Below are 8,657 nucleotides of genomic sequence, written 5' to 3'. Positions count from 1 at the left end.
ATCCATGTAACAAACCTGCACATGTACTCCTGAAACTAAAATTAAAAAATAAAATAAATAAAATAAAAACAGTGCCTGGTCTGTAAGAGGTATTCACTCATTCATTGGACAATGAATGAATGAAGTACTGTGGTGAGGGAGTGAGTTGTTGAATAATAAGAGAATGGTTTGACTAGTCTGAAAAGCTAACCTGAGATAGGATAGGGATAGATTGTAAAGGCCTTGAATATCCCACCAAGGTGACTAAACTTGACTTAGCTGGTAATGAGACTTACGTAACAAGACCCATGTAAGACTTTAAGATCAATCAAGAGATGGTGTGCAGGACAGGTGGACAGGGATACTGGAGGTGACAAAATCCATGAAAAACCTACTATTGGAATTGTCCAAGCCAGGTGTGAGGTGGCACTGACCAAAGTAGTGCTAATAGAAAGGGGAGGAGAAATCATAATGAAATTCTCCATTGTTCCTGGCAACAAATTAAAAGTAGAAGGTGAAAGAGAATGGAATCCCAGGTTTAGCTTGGGGCCAGCAGAAGAACTGATCTCCAGGGGATGGGCGGCTTTGGGAAATATTAATTTTGATACCCCAAATGCCATATCTGAGTGCACAGTTGAAAAGAGGGGACTACAGCTCAGGAGATGAGTTCTAAGTAGATTTGGGAATTAGAGATCACTCTTAACTGATTTGGCCCATTCTGAAGCAATAGCAACTGATGAAAGAGATAGATAGATAGATCGATAGATAGATAGATAGATAGATAGATAGATAGATAGATAATAGATAGATAGATAGATAGATAGATAGATAGATAGATAGAAATAAAAAATTAACTGATTTGGCCCAGATCTGAAGTCATGAAAGAGGATGACACCACCAAGGGGTGAATGAGTGTAGAGTGTAGAGAGTGTGAAAAATCAAAAAGAGAATCTTGAAAAATATCATTTATATTCACATAGTCCTAACGACAGGAGAATAATTGGTCCCAAGCAAAGTAAAACAGGGCAGGGCACACAGGTGCAGAAGCCAGGGGAGGAACGGTGTCAAAATCCCACTTGAGGGGACAAGATGAAAAAGCGGCCAGTGGGTGTAGTAATTGGAGGTCGCCCTTAAACGAGTATTAATTCAAGGCGCAGGTAAGAAACATGGCGTAGAGCAGCACAAAGCACGTGTGAGGAAAATGCTACAGCAGCGGGGAGGACGGAGGCAGCGAACGAAGGGCAGGATGGGCCAGGTGTTGAGGGTGACAGCCCAGCTCGGAGAGGTTTTGTTTAGGGTAGGAGAGATGTGAGCACATTTGTAGATGGCAGCGAAGCCACTGGAGAGAGATTGACTATGCCAAGACACAAGAGGGAGAGGAGATACCTGATTGGGCCTAAAGGTTGATAAGTCAAAAAGGAACTGAAATGAGAGCCCGGTGCAACCTTAACAGCCTTTAAAAGGGAGCTGTGAACAGCTGTGGTTTATCAGCACAGACGTTTCTTGTCCACGCTTCAAAGCGTAGCTTCAAAAGCAGGGTCGATCTTTCTTAATTACCCAGCTTCTGCGGCTATCATATATATAGCCTTAGGGCTGGAACAAAGGAGGGAGGCTCTTAGTAAAAGCCCTCGATGACAGTGATGGTGTCATTCCCACTTTGCAGACATTCCCTTCATTCTTACACTGTCTTTCAGCAGAATGTAGGACAGGTATTGTTGTGAGGGCCAGAAATGGGAGCTCTGATTTGGATGCCAAAATCAAAGTTAGGAAGGGAGCCAGTATTTCCTGTTGCCCCCTAGATAGCCCCACATTGCTCTTCAAAACCGCAATAGTCACTTAACCCCCTGGCACTCACACCAGGGGAAAGCTGTCACAGAATGCTAACAGTTCCAACAAAAATACTTGAACTGTCTTCAGTTCCTTGCATCTGACCTTGATATTTTCCCTTGAAAATGAACCACAGTAGCTCCAAGGAGTACAGGGAAGGGGACCAGATGGACAATAAGATAAGGGGTTTGGATTTGCCTAAGAATTAGGACTAAACCTTGAACTTCGTTATATTCATAGTTTTTTGGTTATAGACAAGCTTTTCCAAGTGTATAAAAGCTGCCAACAATCTTTCCATTTGTTAAGAACTGCACTTAGCGATTACTCTGCATGTCAATAAAAATAAGGGCTTACTATGTACCAGGTACTGTTCCAATCACTTTACACATATTATCTCATTTATTATTATCCTGTGGAGATTCTTGTTAGGATTAAATAAGATGATACATGGAAAGAACTACCTTTCTCCTCATGTACAAGTAAGGGAACTCTGGCTTGGAGAACCCGGCCATATATTTTAAAGTATTTATGAAATATCATCTGCTTGTTTTCATCTTTTATGAAGATGCATCTAGGATGCATCCTGGGCAAGTTGCCTGGACAATCTAGGCAATTGAATTTCCTCCTGAATTTCCTCAGAGAAACGATCACAAAGAAAGGTAAACCAAAGGCTAGGACAGTAGTTCTTAACTCTGGATCCATACAAAAATCACTTGAAAAGCTTTGGAAACCTACTGATACCCACATGACCCCAAATATTCTGATTTAATGAATTAACCTGAGGTGGGCACTAGATACAGGTACTTGAATCTCTCTTTTTCTCTCTCTCTCTTTCTCTCTCTCTCTCTTTCTCTCTCTCTCTCTTTCTCTCTCTCTCTCAATCTGCGTGTGGGGGGCGGGGGTGTGGGTGTGGGTGTAAATCTGGCTCCTCAATTTTTCTTCTACTCTCAGCAGATTATTCTCAGTGTTGGACAATTCCCTTAGAAAGCAGTGCTGATGGGTTGGTTTTGAGAGTTCTCAGGGGCTGCATTGCTCCAGCCCTATCAGACGTGCTTACCACAAGCCTCTTGCATGCAGCTGCTATTGGAAACAGCAAGAGCCTTCCCAGGTTCAACAGCTATTCTCGAGTCAGCTCAAAGCTCTGTTCATTATTTTGGAGTTCTGTTGTCTCTCAGGCCCCTCCATGCTTCCTCTGTTGATTTTCTTTGCTTTCTCCTGCAGAAATGCTACTACTTGCAGGTCTTGTAGCTGCTGGTAGGCCTTCACTTGGTGTATCTGTGGGTTCTTGAAGACATCCTGTCACCTAGCTTGGCTGTAAATGTTGTGAATGGGATTTTGCCTTTACTACCTGTGTGCTCTGTTTTAATATAGAAATTTGAAGAGACTGAAAAACAATTTCCAGAATCTTCCCAAGTTACTCTAATATGCATGGTTGAAAACCATGATTTGGGAGGATGTCCAGGGTATAGAGACTTGTTGTTAGAAACAGGAATTCCCAGATTTGAAGACTAGACCTAAACAAGTTCTGTGGCCCTGGTAGCAAGCCCATGGAATTAACTGGAAACAAACAGGTCAAAAGCCTAAAACTAAAGTTTTAAGGAAGGTGTGATACAAAAGTTATTCAAACCTGGCCAACAAAACTTATGATTGATTAACCTCCAGGGTTATGGCCATATAGTTTCAGAACTGCCATCAACAGAAGAGACAAGCTAAAGCCGTGCAGGCCCAGAAAAAGCCTCCTTCCCAATGTCGCTCTCATGAAAAATAATGTACAAGAGGCCGGGAGCGATGGCTCACATTTGTAATCCCAGCACTTTGGGAGGCTGAGGCGGGTGAATCGCCTGAGGTCAGAAGTTCGAGACCAGCCTGGCCAACATGGCGAAATCCCATCTCTACTGAAAATTAGACAGGCATGGCAGTGGCGCCTGTTATCCCAGCTACTCGAGAGTCTGAGGCAGGGTGAATCACTTGAATCTGGGAGACAGAGGTTGCAGTGAGCCGAGATCACGCCATTGCATTCCAGTCTGGGTGACAGAGTGAGACTACGGCTCAAAAAATAAAAGTATAAGAGAAATCCTTTTTCTCATTTCCCAAAGGGCAAAACCAAGTGCCAGGGAGATTCCCCCAAGAACACAGAACTTAGGGATACCAAATTGGTTGACCAAAAAACTAACTCCACTTTCAGACCAAGAAACAGAATTCCCATCTGTGAGGATATGACATACCTTGTTTACCATGATCTTCTTTCCCAAATGGAAGGATTTAATGTATGTGTCCTCTTCTTTTCCCATGTTTATAGGTTAACATAGGATATATTTATCATTTGCGACTAATATATTTTCCACATTCATCCTATATCTCGGATAACTTCTCATATTATGAGTTCTACATTTCCAAGGTAGAATCCAGGAAATTCATATCCCTAGAGTCCCTTGCCTCTACAGGGCAGACACATAGCTTCACTTCCACCTATCAGATACACCCACGGGAAATGTGGAAACGGGAAAGACCAACACTGAAGCACTGAGATGAATCTTTCAGCAAGTGTGGTGGTAGTGTTTGGTTCTGTAACCGCCCAGCCGGTTCTTCTTGCCCAATGCCTAGACAGAGCCAATTTCTCTAGATAGTGGAATTGCAATAGAGAAAGAGTTTAATTCACACAAAGCTGGCTGGACAGGAGACAGGAATTTGATTATTACTCAAATCAATCCCCTCAAAAATTCGGGGATTGAGGTTTTTAAGGATGATTTGGTGGGTAGGGGGTCGGGAAGTGGGGAGTGTTGATCGGTCAGATGAGATCATAGGGAGTCGAAGTGGATTTTCCTTGTCTTCTGATCCTGAGTAGGAACATAGGTTGAGCCAAATTACTTAGTACGGGAGGCATCCGCTGGTGCATCAACATGCAGCGTCTGTGAAACATCTCAAGTGCTGATCTTAGGTTTTACAATAGTGATGTTATCCCCAGGAGCAATTTGGGGAGGTTCAGAATCTTACAGCCTCCATCCACACCACTCCTAAATCTTGTAGCTAATTGGTTAGTCCTACAAGGCAGACTAGTCCCCAAGAAAGAAGGGGGTTTGTTTTGCGAAATGGCTATTATCGCTTTTGTTTCAAAGTTAAACCGTAAACAAAGTTCCTCCCAAAGTTAGTTCAGCCTACACCCGGGAATGAACCAAGGACAGCTTGGAGAATAGAAGCAAGATGGAGTCAGTTAGGTCAGATCTCTTTCGCCGTCATAATTTTCTCAGTTATAATTTTTGCAAAGTTGGTTTCAGTTCTATCTGGGCAATAGTGGTGCTTCTGGCACCCAGCCACTAAGTGCTGTAGAAGTCTGGTGGCAGTGACAGGAGTTATTTTTGCTGTACCAGCACCTGGGGCATGATTGGGCTTTGTTCCTAGTCTGTAGCTTTAGAATGTGGCTCTTTGGTCCCCTTTGAGATGCTGTTTGCTATCTAATGTCATTTACTAAATTCATTTTTTGTTTAATATAGTCCAGTAGATTCCATTGTTTGTAATTGAGAATCCTGAGCAATAATGTTGGAGTGAGTAATTTATCATTTAATCCTAATTTACTCAATAATGAGGAGCTACATCCTGGCCTGGCATTATTAGCTACAGAGGCTGGAGTTGTAGCTGGCTGAAGTTTGTGCCGCTCAGGTAAGTATGAGCATTTTGAAGGTGAGGTGTGGATATTGATTAACAATATTCTCAACATCCTCTCTTTCCCTCTTCCACTGTGTTGGAGCCACAAGGTTTTAGTTGGATTAATCTCACACCCCAGCTGCTGGGATAGATCATGATTGGTCTAAAATAATCTGACCACAGTGATTGGTTCAGGGATGGACCAATTAGAAGATGGTTTAGAACCTTGTTCTAAACTGTGACTTGAAGTCTTGTTCTAAACTGTGAAGCCAGTCACAGAGGTGGGTAGAGGTAAGACAGCCACAGAAATACAGCCAGATCAAACTGCACTTGAAGCCTACTACCTGTGAACCTTTTAGTTATTACTGAGCCAGAAGATCTTTTTTAGTCATAAGCCATCTTGAGCTGGATTTTTTTTCTACTTGCAACTGAAAACATCTCAATATAAAAACTATGCAAGGTTTTTGCTCCCATGTGTGGCTTTGAAATAGCTGTGCTAATCATGGAGTTAGCATTTAGTCATCCCAACAGAGGGCAACATTTTGGTTCATTTCTTTTTAAAGTAATCAAAAGTTGGCAGGGCACGGTGGCTCACGCCTGTAATCCCAACACTTTGGGAGGCCAACGTGGTAGATCACTTGAGGTCAGGAGTTCGAGATCAGCCTGGCCAACATGGTGAAACCCCGTCTTTACTAAAAATACAAAAATTAACCGGGTGTGCTGTCAGGTGCCTGTAGTCCCAGCTACTAGGGAGGCTGAGGCATGGGAATCACTTGAACCTGGGAGGCAGAGGTTACAGTCAACTGAGATTACGCCACTGCACTCCAGGCTGGGCAACAGAGTGAGACTCAGTCTCAAAACACAAAAATAACAAAATAAAAGTACTCAAAAGCTATCTAACATATTAAACTTGGTGCCAACTTGTGCTGGGCACTGGGCTGGTGACTGGAGATGGAAAGATGAGTAAGATGTAGTACATGTTCTAAAAGGTTCCATTTTAGCAGGTCTCAAAGGAATTTATGCCTCAAAAATTCAACCTTGTTCTATTAGTGAGAACACTGAAGTTCAGAGAAGTCTCTTATCCAGTTGTTAACAGCACCAGGACTGGAAGCAAGGTTTATCAGTGTATTCGTCCATTCTTGCATTGATATAAAGAAATACCTGAGACTGGGTAATTGATAAAGAAAAGAGGTTTAATTGGCTCATGGCTTTGCAGACTGTACAGGAAACATGATGCCCATATCTGCTTAGCTTCTGGGGAGGCCCAAGGAAACTTACAATCATGGTAGAAGACTGAAGGAAATCACGCAAGTCACATGGCTGGAACAGCAAGAGAGAGAGAGAAGGGGAAGGTGCTGCACACTCTTCAACAACCAGATCTCATGAGAATTCACTGACAATGGCAAGGACAGTACCAAGGGGATGATGCTAAGCCACTCATTAAGCCCCATGATCCAGTCACCTCCCACCAGCCCCTATCTTCATCATTGAGGATTACAATTCAATATAGGATTTGATGGGGGCACAGATCCAAACCACCTCAGCCAGCTACAAGCCTGTGGTAATTTTGATTTGATAAATAAATATTTGCATTGAGTATCTAAGACATCTAAGATAACTGGGGTGTTCTGCTTTAGAGTTTGGATGTAGATATATGTAAATTTCCCAGCCTCTTGCAATAGCCTCTAAAATACAACAATGGGATAAATAGATCCTCAGGTTAGTAGGGAATCTATTTCCCACCCTCAGAACAACTTATTCCCTATAAACCCAAGGTTCTCACAGGGAACTCCCTCACTCACATCCAAGGGCCAGCCCTGTTTGCCTGGACATAACAAATCCCAGATCATACTCACATTGCCATTGCAGCTGTTGGCACTGGAATAGGTTGTCACTGTTGGGTCCAAAGAAACAAGGATGGTGCTGAGTTTCCTGCTTCTGAGACCCCCACTATCAGTGGTGTCCAGAGTGCTCAGGTTATAGTGGCTCACCACTGTGGGAAGAGGACAAGCTTCCCCTTCACCAGTGCTACAGTTGAACAAGGCTGTCCCATGCCAGCATTGCCCTGCGATCCCAGTGTTAGAGCTCTTTAGGTTCACTTCTAAATCCTTTGCCACTGGGCAAAAGGCCTTGCCCAGGATGACTGAGAAGGAGAGCCTCCAGCATCTGCTGCCAGAACCATGGTTCTCCTTTCATCACTGGACTTAGTCAAAGGGCCTGACCACTATCACATTGGTTTCTGCCCTTGGGGGAATTTTATCCAGAGAGCCTCAATTGCCCGTATCTGTCACTGCGTCTTTGTCAGGGCCATCCCAACTTTTAATAGCACTTATTCTCCAGGAAGAAGCACTGAGATCTGCCACCATCTTCTCTGAAGACCCGTGAATTTCTCATGGATATTACCCTTGTCTCACACAGCAGCCATTAAGTTCCTCCTACCCACTGGGTGTTTTCTGGCTTTTGGGTTTTTTTTTGGGGGGGGGAGCAAAATTAATTTCAATCACATTGAATACCCTATTATAAATCTCTATTTTCTTTTGGATAGAGGAAACTAATCTATATCTTCTAAGGACAATAATATTTTAGATTCTCTTTGAAAAAGATCTCACTGAATTGTTGAAATTCTAAAAAACATCACCATAAGGGCTAATATAAAATAAAATCTTTAAGGTCTGGCTCATTGGCTCATGCCTGTAATCCCAGCACTGTGGGAAACTGAGGCAGGAAGATCACCTGAGGTCAGAAGTTTGAGACCAGCCTGGCCAACAGAGTGAAACCCCATCTCTACTAATACACAAAATTAGTCAGCCATGGTGATGGGCGCCTGTAATCCCAGCTATTCAGGAGGCTGAGGCAGGAGAATCGCTTGAACTCGGGAGGTGGAGGTTGCAGTGAGCCGAGAGATGGCGCCATTACACACCAGCCTGGGCAACAGAGCAAGACTCTCACTCACACACACACACACACACACACACAGGCACACACAGATCTTTAACTAAATTGCTGAATATGGTGGGCAACCTCTACAATGGCTCCTAGGGAGCCCTACCTTTCAGCATACATGCCCTTGTGTAATCCCCTGCCCTCAAGTGTGAGCTGGCCCTACCTAGTGACTTGCTTCTAACAAAAAGAATATAGTGAAATCAATGGACTGTCATTTTTGAGATTAGGTTACAAAAGATTCTGATTTTTTTCCTGTTATCTGGTCT

General features: G+C 43.2%; 1 long non-coding RNA gene across 1 annotated transcript in view; it reads left to right on the top strand.

Annotated features, from left to right (window-relative positions):
* Nucleotides 1-5,711: 5,711 nt before the first annotated feature.
* The window catches only part of LOC108527927 (uncharacterized), a 23,234-nt gene continuing 20,288 nt past the window's right edge, over nt 5,712-8,657 (top strand). Inside the window, exon 1 of the long non-coding RNA XR_001884980.1 lies at nt 5,712-5,739. This is a non-coding gene — a long non-coding RNA (uncharacterized LOC108527927). The remainder of the gene's footprint in view (nt 5,740-8,657) is intronic.

This window comes from Rhinopithecus bieti, unplaced genomic scaffold (assembly GCF_001698545.2).
Source record: "Rhinopithecus bieti isolate Rb0 unplaced genomic scaffold, ASM169854v2 scaffold_758, whole genome shotgun sequence".
NCBI lineage: Eukaryota > Metazoa > Chordata > Mammalia > Primates > Cercopithecidae > Rhinopithecus > Rhinopithecus bieti.
The sequence above is the reverse complement of the archived record's forward strand: the minus strand, read 5'-3'. Positions and strand labels throughout refer to the sequence as shown.